Source organism: Labeo rohita, unplaced genomic scaffold (assembly GCF_022985175.1).
Source record: "Labeo rohita strain BAU-BD-2019 unplaced genomic scaffold, IGBB_LRoh.1.0 scaffold_68, whole genome shotgun sequence".
Classification (NCBI taxonomy): domain Eukaryota; kingdom Metazoa; phylum Chordata; class Actinopteri; order Cypriniformes; family Cyprinidae; genus Labeo; species Labeo rohita.
In genome coordinates, this window is record NW_026129612.1 from 628,245 (window position 1) to 642,382 (window position 14,138).

Sequence of the window (14,138 nt, forward strand, 5' to 3'; positions counted from 1 at the left end):
TTGTTTTTTTTATGTTGGATAGAAAAGATCATTTGGATAATGTTGGTAACTAAATAGTTGAGAAAAAAAGAAAGAAACTCATACAGGTTTGCACCATCATGAGGATGATTAAATGATTATAGAATTTTCATTTTTGTGGTGAGTATTTAGGTTGTGTAGGTTTCCTATGCTTTTGTAATGATTATTTTGGACAATGTTAAATAACTTTAAAGCTGTTGTAAGTAATATAAGACTTGCATTTTGATCATTCAAATGTTGCAAAGTAAAAAGAAAGTAATTTTTTGTTAACAAAAAGGGTTTTGATGGTCTTTGAAATATTTGATTTTTGTGTAATAAAATAGTTTTGAACTCTTTTTTTAGTGGTGAATGTGTTCAAAAATTTATAGAAAAATTTAATGTTTAGTATAATTAACATTTTTGACTGTAAAAAATATGTTTATGTGTTGAATGCAAGTGAAAATGACTGGACCTTTAATTGGGAGTTTGTAAAATTAGTTTAGATTTTTATGTAAATAATTTACTTTTTCAACAAATATTTATATATCAATAAGTCAAAGAAAAAGTTTTTATAAGTCAGTTTAATGTGTGAATTGAACAAAACCAATTTAAACTTGTTCAAAATCTGTTTTGTTTTCTTTACTTGTATAATACAAAATTTGTTTGTAGCATTTTCAAACAACTCCGTATCACAGCAAAGAATGTGATAGCTGATGAATTTTTCCAGACAATAATAATACAATTGTAAAATTATAATAGGATTTACTGGAAGTCTTTTGTTTATACAATTTTTTTCAGTTTTAACTGTAATCATAATGTAGTGTAGTTGTAAAAGATGTGTCTGCACTCTAAACCCGGATAAGTTGAATTTACTTAAAAAATTGGAGGAAACTGGTTGCCCTAAAAAATTTAAGTAATGTAAAATTTATTTAACTTAAAATGTTTTGTAATATGAATTACAAAGGTCATTTCATTTAACTTAAAATGTTTTGTAACATCATTTCATTTGCAATTATTATAACTATTATATTTAAGTCAAATATACTAATTTCCAAGTTAAATCTATATCAATTGTTTTATTTTTCCAATTTGTTAACCTAGAAAATTAAGAAAAAAGCAAACAAATAAAGGAACATTAATGCAATTTTCCCTTTTATTTTAAATCAATACAAATACAAATATTAAATTGAAAACACAACAAAACCATTTTTTCATATCCTGAAAACATTTCCCCATAAAACATGGGAGAAAAAAAAAAAGTTCAAAAAGATACTAGTTCAACAAATTAACTTATCGTTAAGCACACAAACAAGTCTTTCTCAGAATCGCAACAAACAGCATCAAAACGATATGTTTTTTCCCCACTCTGAGTTCACACTATTGGCAATACTGAATTTTAGGTGTCAGCTCACCTTTTCCCGAAAAAAAAAATATAAAATGCTTTTCATACACTTAAGATAGTCCAGGTGCAGGCAGGGAAATCAGTCTGAAAACAATGGACATAGAAGGCCTGAGATTGGTCAGTTCATCCATTACCAAGCTTTCTTCCAAGATGATTCCCACTCTAGATGAGGTGAGCTGAGGACTTTCTTGATTAACGCTGAGGATTCTTACTGAAGTCTGTCTTGTCAGCTGCCTCCTAACAGAGGAAGAAACAGAACGACAAATACATTATCAAGTCAGTTAGACAATGCTGTTGTTAAATACTCAAAGTTATATGCTGCCTTCACACCATGTCATAATTACTTTAATTCTGAGAGGACAACATTGTGATGATGTTCAGCTTGTGAGCTGTTCATGTCAATGGACTGGGAATTGTGCTTTTCTATGGCAACACTATCAATGCCTAAATTAATCTGGAGCAGTCAGATACAGTGGTTAGGTGGTACAGCTCTCAGAAAATTTCCAGTTTACAGATGGTAATTAGACTTTAGGGTTTACGTTTAATTGTACATCTACAGAATATTTAAAGTAAAATCCACATACAAACACTACTGGCATATGGTCAGGAAGATCGGTGTTATTCAGGAAAGCTTGTAAATAACATGAGTGCAGGACAGACTCGCACCATCATCATTATGAATAATCTTCTGACACACACTGTGCTAGTCAAAGTGATCATCCTCAGAACAGGTCTCAGTTAACCCACGACATACAGCTGATCTTGAACTTTGGTGTGAAGGTGGCATAAATGTGAACAAGGAAATAGTTTTGTTCTTGAATAATTTCCATGTTTGAACAAAGAGACAGGGTTTCACAGACAGGGCTTAGCTTAAGCCAGGACTAGGCCTTAGTTAAATTAAGATACTTAAATAGCTTTTACAAAAACGCCTTAAAAACTTTACTGGTGTGCATCTTTGAGAAAAGAAAAATGGCACTGACATATTTTAAAATATGTCATTACAAGGTATTTTCAGTAAAGACTCCTTGTCATGTTATTAAACATGTTGTTTTATTCTGAGACTGGCCGTAAGCCTTGTCTGTGAAACCGGGGGAAAATGTGTAAATAGCAGTGCTCTCTTATCAGTTATTAGGATCATACTTACACTTTCAAAGCATCTCTTCCATTTCTTCTTTCTTCCAAAACAAGATAGTCGTTAAGAGGACTCTGAACCTAGATAGAACAGAAGTATATTCATCCGCCTTTGTATTTATACAGCTAATTAACGAAAACTTACGCTTTCAAACAATAGCCATGTCTAAATTAAACGTGGTACATTAACGTACTGCACTCACCATATTAGCTCCACCATTGTCGCTCCTCGGCTGGAATCGCGGCTACTGTATGAGTAAAACTAAATTTACAGTCCTCACAAACAACAGCTCCTCGAGTGAAAAAGAAATCATCGAAAGAAAAAGGCAAAAATGTTAGTCGAACTCGCTAGTCAGGGGTTCAAGCGCAGGCGAGTAAGAACACTAGCTATCAACGGATGAGAAATGTCCCGTCGTTTAGACGAACAACAACTTTTGCCGATCACAAAGAGTTTCTCGAAGGACGTGATAAAAGATAAATGGCGGAAAACAATGCCAATAGAACTATCTAAATCTAAATTTCCACATTCATCCACAGCTTAAATTCATACACAATCACAGTGACAAAATGGCGCTGTTACTCGCAGCACCGGTGGAGGAGGCGTGGTCAGGAGATAAATTTCATAATACGAGTTCATTTAACTTAAGTTTATTCACAGGTTCAAATATGTCTACAAATTAGTAGAATCTACTTATATTTTATAAGCAATGCAGTAAAACTTAAATATTGTGTTCAATTGTAATTAAATGGTTTAATTAGATACAAAATCCGGGCTTACAGTGTGAGTGCAACATAATTTTTTTTTTTTTTTTTTGCAAGTGTATAAACTATATGAGAAGAATTACCATAATATTATAGTCCATTATAGTCTATCATGTGTTTTTCTGTGTTTTTCAGAGAGTGCCGTCATGCACGTGTGTTATTTTGTGTTTGTTTTCATGAAGGCACGACTTACTTTACTTTCACTATGAGTTTGTTCAAATTTCCAAAGAAACATGCTAATTGGTGGTTCAAAAGTCCAAAAGCTCTGTTTATTGGTTGAATAGAGGACAGTTTGAATCAATCTGGGTACGGGGGTGGGACTAAGCGTCAACAGTCGTTCCTGATTGGCTGAGAGGAACGAAATGCATTGATTTCCTTTGACGAATCAATGCGATCAAAATGCGATGAGGTAATCACGTTCACTACGGAGTCTCTGAATATTCTAATGAGACTAGGAAAAAAAGCGGAGAATCTCAGTTTTCGGTACTTTTTACAGCATTCAGATTGGATGAGCTGTTCAAAAGTTAAATATTAAAGAACAGTAGCTATTTTAGCCACGGACGGATGCGTCGGTCTTGTAAACAGGTTTTAAATGCACATGGACACATTTTGTTGTAGATACAGATATTTTTAATAAATAATAGGTACTATAGTATGAATAAACAAAAACTGAAAAGAACTATATTATTCATTTGAAATGTATTATTAGTTTAATTTCAAATAATTGGTAACAAAATGCTTACTTGTTCACTTTCTAATAACATTTTTAGATTTTAATGTAATTATAATGTGTTTTTATTATTCCACCCACTAGAGGGCGCGTGCGCCTGTGTTCTTTCAAGACTAAGGCTGGGGCATACGGGACTTAATGCAACATTAAATATAATAGGAAAACATCCAACAGGGTTGTGTGATTGGTGTGGAGTCAGAGAAACAGTAGAACATGTTCTCATTCAGTGCAATAAATATGCTGAGGATAGAAGGAAATTAATTGAGGAACTTCAGGAAAAGGGTGTGCAGCATTTAACATTAAAAGAACTTTTAAATCCAGTAGGAAGTGATAATCTATTAGTAATATTTCTAAAAAGGACTCAGTTAATTCATAGAATATAAAGATTATTAGTATTATGGGGTTAATATTAATTTTAGTAGTAATAGCAATATTATTATTATTATTATTATTATTATTATTATCATCATCCCTCGTCCCTAGTCTGGAAAGGACCTGGGCTGTAGATGGAGGAGCTGAACACGCAGCAACATCGAAAGGCCGGGTCCTGAATAGTCTGGGATGAGGAATTTACAAGTCTCTGATTCATTGCTCACAGTAGAAGGCGGTAATGCTCTATCTAAGAAGCGAGCCGCCAATAAAAAACGAGGAAGAAGAAGAAGTGCGCGTGCGCGATTTATTACAGGAGAGAACGCGTTTCCGTTTTGACAGGAAAGGACACCATTTAGTCTTTTACGGCAAGCAGGTAAGCACATGGTGTGGTTCATAGACATAATAAACATAGACGCCGCATTGGCTGCTGGAAACGAGAAATGCGGCCACCATCTTGGACCGGGCATACTCTGGAATTGATTACATCGCGTAGCAGCAGCAGAAGTGAGAGAACATGCCTGAACACTGTGTAGCTCTGCAAAACAGTCCTTTTTCAGGGTTTTTAGTGTGTGTGTGTGAGCGAGAGAGAATGAAATACTCCAAGTAGACTCTAATGTAATATTCATATAGTGTTTCTTCAACTTATTAAAATACCTTTACCGTCACTATCTGTTTCTGCTTCTCTATAGGGCTGGACAATAAATCGATATCAATATATATCGCGATAATTTTTTTTTCAATAACGGTGATATGATTTTTAAACCCATTTCCGATATTTCGATATACATTTGCATATATATGTATATATGCACTTGGAAAAAGTGTCTGTGACCCGTTAAAATACTAACATTTGTTTTCCGGGATTAATTTCACATGCGCAAAAAGCAGCAAACAACAGAACATGATTCACATGGACACGTCGCATCACCTGCAGCGCTTCTGCCAATGGAGAAAAACATCATAAAGCTAGGCTATATATATAATGAATGAATAGATAAATATTTTTACTTAATAAAACAAACAAACAAAAAAAGTGCAACAAGTAGCTAGTATGCAGAGTTTTGGTTCATTTTTGTGCTGCGCGAAAGGAAGACGGCTGAAAGCGGCATCCTATTTCTCTTTATTTTACAAACAGCAAACCGTTTACAGTTTCGATTATCTGTAAAGAGTCGTTTCCCCTGTTAGAAGGAAAAAATCAAGTGATTGCGCCGGCGCCGCACGCGCACACACAATCAGCCAAACATATGGGGAAAAAAATCACACTGCTTAATCTTTATCAACGTACTGCAGTGATATTATGCCAAACATTTATTTATGTGGGTATTGTAATGCAAGAAGTACAAAACCAGGTTTACATAAATAATATTTTAATATTCAAATACATCTTGAATACGGAGACATTTGGATTTGTGTGGTATGAGAGACCCAATGTTAGTTTCAGTTTCACTTTAGCCTAAATGGTTTGGTTTTGGCTTGTCGCCAGCTTCTTATATTTTTCATTCTTGTTCTTTTCTAAATACTGTTCAATTGAAAGGATTTTTTTGTGGAGTGAGGGAAACTAATAGCCTAGCCTATGTTTATAGTGTATTTTAAATATTTCGCGTCGACACCAGGTCTTTCTGAATGTAATAATAAAATGCGACTTGACGTTATAGGCCTACGCGATTTATCTTTTTTCTCTCAAAAATGCAATTTCATTTTATTTTAACCATCCAGAAAACGTTTTAAAATATTTTGATTACTGAATTACTGCAAAAAAGACCTTTTAAACCGTTTAACTGATTGTATTAATCGGTCAAAATTCTTCTGTCGGTCAACGGTTAACCGGTTAAAATGAGCATCCCTAATCAACACTCAACAATGTTCCGGCCAGAGCAATGTGTTTTTGTTGTCGCTCACTCTTTATTTATTTTATTGTATTATTTTTGTTTCTTTATCCTGGCTGAAGCAGTTTGTTTGTTGTTTCAATTTATATGAATATTCAGCCTGTTCTAGTTTAAATGGAAATATATTATTGTTAATAAGCTGAGTCTGAGAATTTTATTTATTTGATAGTTTATTTCACATTTCTTGTTTGTAAAGGCTAAATACAAATAAAACGTGAACCTTATTTTTCTTGTACTGTTTTTATTTAAAAAAATATATAATTTTAATAGGAGGAGCCTGGAGGTATTATAGACTTTGCAAATTCAGTTTGCAGACATTTGTAGGTACAGACATCCATTGTGTGTGTCCTCGGCAGTTTTTTCCTGAGGCTTTTTAATATTGTCCGTATCGATATCGGAATTATATCGTATCGACCGAAATTATCGTGATATAAATTTTTGCCATATCGTCCAGCCCTACTTCTCTATCATATTTATAGTGTGTAATTTGCAAAATTCCTATCATAGCCTACACCTCATATGGTTATGGTTGCGCTTTTGTCCAAAGTGACATAAATACAAAACAATATAATACTTAAATTTAACAGGGAACAGATTGAGATGTTGGTCAAATTATAGCTAATAAGGAGAATAGCAAAAATGAACAACGTCAATTCAGTCAATAGCATAATGAAATAAACAATGAAAATGAGTGAAAACAGCAATAATAAACAATGTCAATTCAAGCAAAATATAATAACAGCATGGTAAGACAACATTAAGGAGAATATCAGTAATGAACAACAATGTCAAATTAATAAACAGCCAAATGAAAATAGAATAAAACTATACAAACCATAACGCATTAGAAGTGCTTAATGAAGTGAGTTCATGTTGTAAGTCTTTAGACCCTCTTAAAAGACCCAATACTATCACAGGAACGGAGATATTCATTATATTACTGTTAAGCTCACTATCAATATTAAAATACGCCAAACCATGTGTCATGTATCACAGCTACATTTATGACCTTTGCAGCAAAAAAAAAAACGTGTGAAAATCAGTTCGGTATTCCGTGAGGTATGATTAATTAAATGCGTTGACAGCTCATTACACCTGCCAAACAGATTACACTGAGTGGAGCGGGTGACCGGTCCAAGATGGCGGCCCCACGTCTCGTCAGCCCCAGCAGGGAGTATCGGTCGATGCGGCGTCTACTCTCTATATATGTCTATGGTGTGGTTGCTCTGTGTGTAATCTTAATCATCCATGCATTAATGTTTGTCATCGATGATCGTTTTAAGACAGTATAAGGTGTTGTTTCTGTGTTTGTATGTTTTGTGGTTGTATTTTGTAAATAAATGTTTAAAAGGTAACGTTTTATTTCAGGACTACATTTGCATGATTCACTTGTTCATTAGAAGATGAAATAAGTGGCTATAATCTGTTTATAGGACGTTTGGTGTTGTGATTAATATTTTAATACTGTTATTAGTTAATGTAATAAATTCTTAGTATTTAGATGTTTGAAACGTACACTGTTAACAATTGATGTAATTTTTACAATAAATTTTACAACAACGTATTGTATTCATGTTTTTGCTGTAAATACAAAAGCATGATGGGAAATTTACGAGCAGTCCTGTAATATTATTGTAACTACACTGTAGAAGCATTATTGTACAGCAACCGCGTAGTATTCTGGGATCGTGGCTGTTTGAATTTTGAAATTACGCGGCCAACGGTAACAGAACATTTTTGAAAGAAGGAACACGTCTCAGGTTTGTAACATAAAATCTGTTTTATAAGTCTACAGATATATTGATATAGGTGATCTGAGTGAGTGCTGATTGTTTCGTTTGGTATATTTTGGTTTTATATTTTCAGACTGTGATTGGCTACAATGATCAGCGCTTCACGTTTCTCACCGAGACGTCGTGAATGGTCAACACCGAAGAAAAATACAATCTGAGCGGCAGCAGCTGTAACGCGGCGCTGGATCACCTGCACACAGGATAAATTAGCTGAATTATTTCAGCGATTGATTTGCTGTCGATTTAATCGAACGCCATCTCCTCGACTCACCACTGATCGCTTGGAACCTCGACGGAGGTGATACGGAAAAACTTGGGTAAAGTTGGTTTTATATTCACACATTTCCACGTACGCTAAGTTGCCACATGCAAAACCAACCACCACAATGACGACAGCTCAAATATCATTAGGATTTATTAACGTTAGCCCATAGACTGTAAAAATAAGCCTGGTTAGCTTGGCTCAGAATATTTTTGCTTTGATTACATGTGCTGTAAACGGACGGGACTTATGTTTTTCTGTAGGAGATTCATTGTGGTTTGCACACTATGATTGGCAACACAACGTAGCTTGTTGTAGATGTTACCTGTGTGTTTGTCATTAGTTCCTGTATTTGTTCCTCTGCCTTTGTTCAGTTCATTGTTGGTCATTAAATGTTACCTCCCTGATGTCTTGTGTTTCCTTCTGTTCCTGCTCCTGTCCTGCAGCTTTCTAGTGCTCTTTTAGTTATATTGTGTTAATGCATTTTAGGAGAGCCACTAAGCGCAGACAAGTGGATGATGTCCATTGAAGGAACGATTGTGATGGGGCCCCACAACAATCTTTTGAATGGAGTGGCAGCGACCTTTTCTGCTTACTATGTGTTCAACTTGCAGTATCCTAAAGAAGCCTCCAGCACTCTTGAATTTGTCCAAAGGTATGTTTAAAACATTTTACACACTATTAAAGAAAATGGGTCCATCATTCTCAAATGGAATGTCCCATGAATCACTTTCTTTTTGTTCAGTATTGTTAGTCTCTATAATATACTCAGACAAAGATAAAGACAGACTTCCATCTAATTCATTTGCATCTTTTAACTTAAAACATATGATAGAATTGCAAAAAAAATGTTAATTTATGTGAATATATCCTATCAATGAAATATCAAGTCAATACTCATAAAAGTTTTTATTTACATTAGAATATTTTATGTAAATTTTAACCATTTCCAGTCAGGATTTTTTTTTTTCAAATACAGAATCTGCAAAATGTTAATTATTTTTACAAAATAAGAGATCATACAAAATGCATGTTATTATTTATTTAATACTGACCTGAATAAAATATTTCACATAAAAGACATTTACATACACTGTGTGCTGAATTATTAGGCAAGTTGAAATTCTGATCATATTTTTTTACAAGAACATTTTACCAATCCCAAACCACGTCAATCTTAATAACTACTATTGGTTTTGTATTTAATCATTTTTAAGTGATATATAATTGTCTGGGAAGGCTGAAAGTCAGAAACTCCTTACATTCAGGTGTGCTGAATTATTAGGAATGTTTTCTTTTTCCAGATAAAATGAGCCTACAAAGAGATTGAACTCAGACTAAAATTTAAAAATTATTGCATGCGCATGAGAAGGATGCAGTACTAATGTAATAATAGAATTAGCAAAGTTAAGGAATGACCACTGGGCAGCGAAATGCTCATTGGGTCAGCAAAGTCAGAAGAAATAGGTGGAGAAGAAAAGACACATATTAACTGCAAAAGAATGAATAATTAATGTCAAGAATTAGGTGAGAAACCATCAGAAACCATTAAGTCTCCAGCGACATCATTTTCCAGAGCTGAACCTTCCTGGAGTCTCCAGAAGAGCAATGTGTCAGGTTCTCAGAGACTTTGTTTGAGTACAAAATCCTACAAAATGACCCTGACTTAATAAGAATAACATGCTGAAGTGTTGTGAGATCCATTAAGACTGAAGAATTTATCTTCCAGAATCTAGCAGTAGGTTTGGGGAGCTCATTTTTAGTCCATCTCCTATCCTGAAATGTCTGTCTTGCAGAGATTGACTAATATGAGCTCCCCAAACCTACTGCTAGATTCTGGAAGATCAATTCTTAAAACAGTGGTTCAAGAGGATGTGATGCTGTTCCTTCAAACTTGTTCCTTGTGAGTCACTCACAACTTATATGTCCATAAGGCCTAGGAGAAATCAGTCTTAATGGATCTCACAACACTTCAGCATGTTATTCTTATTAAGTGAGGGTCATTTTGTAGGATTTTGTACTCAAACAAAGTCTCTGAGAACCTGACACATTGCTCTTCTGGAGACTCCAGGAAGGTTCAGCTCTGGAAAATGATGTCGCTGGAGACTTAATGGTTTCTGATGGTTTTTCACCTAATTCTTGACATTAATTATTCATTCTTTTGCAGTTAATATGTCTTTTCTTCTCCACCTATTTCTTCTGACTCTGCTGACCCAATGAGCATTTCTCTGCCCAGTGGTCATTCCTTAACTTTGCTAATTCTAATATTACATTAGTACTGCATCCTTCTCATGCGCATGCAATAATTTTTAAATTTTAGTCTGAGTTCAATCTCTTTCTTGGCTCATTTTATATGGATAGAGAATACTTGCCGAATAATTTGGCGCACCTAAATATAAGGAGTTTCTGACTTTCAGCCTTCCCAGACAATTATATATCACTTATATATGATTTAAATACAAAACCAATAGTAGTAAGATTGAAGTGGTTTGGGATTGGTAAAATGTTCTTGTAAAAAAAAATATGATGAAGTATGAATTTCAACTTGCCTAATAATTCAGCACACCGTGTATAGTCCATAAGAGACAATAATAGTTGAATTTATAAAAATTACCCTGTTCAAAAGTTTACAAACACTTGATTCTTATTACTGTGTTCTTACCTAGATGATCCACAGCTGTGTGTTACTTGTTTAATGCTAGTTGTTAATGAGTCTCCTGTTTGTCCTGAACAGTTAAACTGACCGCTGTTCTTCAGAAAAATCCTTTAGCTCCCACAAACCCCTGACTCTTAATGCATGGTGTTTCCTTCTGGAGCATCAGTGAGCATTTGAACCTTCTGTGATCGCTGCATATGAGTCCCTCAGTTGTTCTCAGTGTGAAAATATGGATTCTAAAAATCATTCAGTCCTTGTTGGAAAGGGTTCAAATACACAAAAATGCTGAAAAACTACAGAGTTTGTGGGAGCTGAAGGATTTTTCTGAAGAACAGCAGTCAGCTTAACTGCTCAGGACAAACAAGAGACTTACGAACAACTATCACTAAACAAATAACATCATCCAGGTAAGACCACAGTAATAAGAATCAAGTGTATGTAAACTTTTAAACAGGGTAATTTTTATAAATGTAACTATTTTCTCGTATGGACTATATGTAAATGTCTTTTATGTGAAATATCTAGTTCAGGTCAGTACTAAATAAAAAATAACATGCATTTTGTATGATCTCTTACTTTGTTAAAATAGTTAACATTTTGCAGACTCTGCAAAGTGTAGAAACATTTGACTTCAACTGTACATACAATGAATGATGTTTGCCAAATTTTAAAAAATAGTTATCTTCATCCAAATGGTATAAGACTTTGTACGGTGGTAAACACTTGCTAGATCTACAGGATTAAACAAAATTGGAATGATATCTTGATTTTTATAGTAGATTTTTATAGTACAAAATGTAATTTTTGTAACATTTTTATTTTCAAATGTGATTTTATTATGTTTAATAATGTTTTTACTTCACATTTGTGTAGTTTTTAGAGAACATATAGTTTTTAAAATTAATATAAATTATATTTTTTTTTTTTTACATAGGTACATATAAAAAACCTGCTTTTTTATGTAAAATTAACTTTTTATAAAAGACCCACATTTCTAACTTTCCTTCATGGGGATAACATGGATCATTTGAAATGGTTTAGTGTAAGATTTTTGCCCATCTTTTGGAAAATGCAGTTTTAGAATGAAAAAAAAAAAATCTCACTTTTACCAGTAGATTGCTGCAGAGCTCCACTATTTGCTATTTGACCAACTGAAATTATCTTTTTTTTTTTTTTTTTTTTTTTTTTTTTTTTTTGGTTTAGATTAAATTTGTAGAATTATATGAGAAACAGATGATTGAAATAAATGATAAACTCTAAAGACTCTCAATATTCATCATTAACAGATAATAAAACTTTTTTCACTCTGTTTTTAGAGCTTTTTGCAGAATCAACTCCCAGACGGGCAGCAAAGCAGAGAAGAGACACAAGCTCAATGCACTTGTCTGCACCCTCTTAAGAAAACTCCTGGACTTTGAGTTGATGGGCTAGTATTGATGCCCCCCACCCCCCATAGCTGGCAGGGCGCCTTTGTTGTATATCACCATGTTCCCTCTGATGATAGGCTGTTTGGACGTCTGGAAGTGAGCTAGATTCTTCAGTGAAACTGTGATTTGTTTATATGAAAATGAAATGTGGATACTTTGTTTGGAAAAAAGTTTTAATTCTGTAATATGTGCTGTTGCGTATTATTTTAATAAAAATAGAGAAGTTGAAGTTGTTTTTGTTTTAATTGTGAAGTGATTACAGCTTTTATTGTAACATTAATAAATAACAGAATATACAGTGTATACAATTACAATATTTAATTGTAATTCTCTCCTGTGAAATTACAGGAAATTCCTGGCAACTGAGTTGCAGTAAATTATAAGAAATTACAGCATTTTACTGTAATAATTCACTATAATCACAGTAACACTGCTGTATAAATACAGTACTTTATTGTAATAAAAACACAGTACATAACCTGTATATTTCTTGCGGTAAATTCACGGCAATTAGTTGCCAGGAATTTCCTGTAAATTTACAATAAATTTTTAACAGTGTATGTTTGTAATTGTTTATTGCTTCATGTGTTATTTCTCTTTGATTAAACATCATTACCTTTATATTTTAAAGGATAGGTGATAAAATCGATTGATAGGTTAGTGTATTGTATATAGCACGTGCAGTGCATGCACAAGAGGAGCGGTAAATATGTTAATTGATCTTTCACGGAGAGAGTTTGATTGACAGGCCATGTGAGCAATCATATTCATATTTTGTGCTTTATGTAAATATGAATAGACGTCGTTTATCGTGCTACTTGAGCAGAGGCAATACAGTGATCTTTCAGGACACATTAAGGCGCCACAAAACGGTTTTTATTGTTTGAATTTCTTACAATATGACAAAATATGAAGCTGAGACCTTGTTTCATACCAGAAGTAACCTGTTCTGTCATGTCTGTCAGCCTGTTGTCAGCTTATTTTTTGCTCAGCATTTTTTTAGTGAAAAAAAGCATGAAAAGCATGATGTGAACAGTTGCTAAGGAGGGTGGCGGTTTACAAAGACTCAATTGTAGCCTTTTTTACTAAAGCTAGTTGCTAAATCTGTGGCATTTATTGCACAACATTAAATTTAGGGGTGTGACGAGACACTTATCCCAGGAGACGAGACGAGACACGAGACTGGGTTCACGAGAACGAGACGAGACAAGATTTTTAAACATTTCTTAAGAAATCCTCAGTGATGAAATATATAGGGAAAATAGTATTTTATTCAACTGAAAAAAGACAAAATGCAAAAAAAAAAAAATTAGGTGCATTTTGAACTTTATGAAATTAAACTTACATTTTAAAGAATTATTTGCAGTAATAAACAACCATTAATAAAAAAACCATTCTGGATAAATTAGGAATCCCAGCTGTTTTTAATAAATTGGAGACCATGATTCCCTCAAAAAAGATTAGAAAACTAAACAAAATAATGTATTTTAATAGTGGTTCTGACAAACTGTTCATTGCTCAAATCTTTTAAAAACATATATTCATTTAAACAAAGTAAAAAAGAAAAAAAAATCCAATGAAGGAGTCAGTGTCTCACTTCATTAAGACTTGCTTGACTATTGAAATCTCCTGAATGAATGATTCAATGACATACTTTTTTTTAAACGGGCAGTTGTCGCCACCTCCTGGCGAAAGAGGTTAAGCGTTACTTTACATACAA

At 33.6% G+C, this 14,138-nt stretch overlaps 2 long non-coding RNA genes across 2 annotated transcripts; one reads left to right on the plus strand and one right to left on the minus strand.

Annotated features, from left to right (window-relative positions):
• Positions 1-1,153: 1,153 nt before the first annotated feature.
• LOC127161591 (uncharacterized) lies at positions 1,154-3,304 on the minus strand. The gene is made up of 3 exons (XR_007827093.1): positions 2,734-3,304; positions 2,544-2,611; positions 1,154-1,636 (listed from the first exon to the last, which is right to left on the minus strand). It is a non-coding gene; the product is annotated as an uncharacterized LOC127161591 (long non-coding RNA).
• A 4,469-nt stretch (positions 3,305-7,773) lies between these two features.
• LOC127161592 (uncharacterized) lies at positions 7,774-12,979 on the plus strand. The gene is made up of 3 exons (XR_007827094.1): positions 7,774-8,390; positions 8,825-8,990; positions 12,308-12,979. It is a non-coding gene; the product is annotated as an uncharacterized LOC127161592 (long non-coding RNA).
• The last annotated feature ends 1,159 nt before the right edge of the window (positions 12,980-14,138 follow it).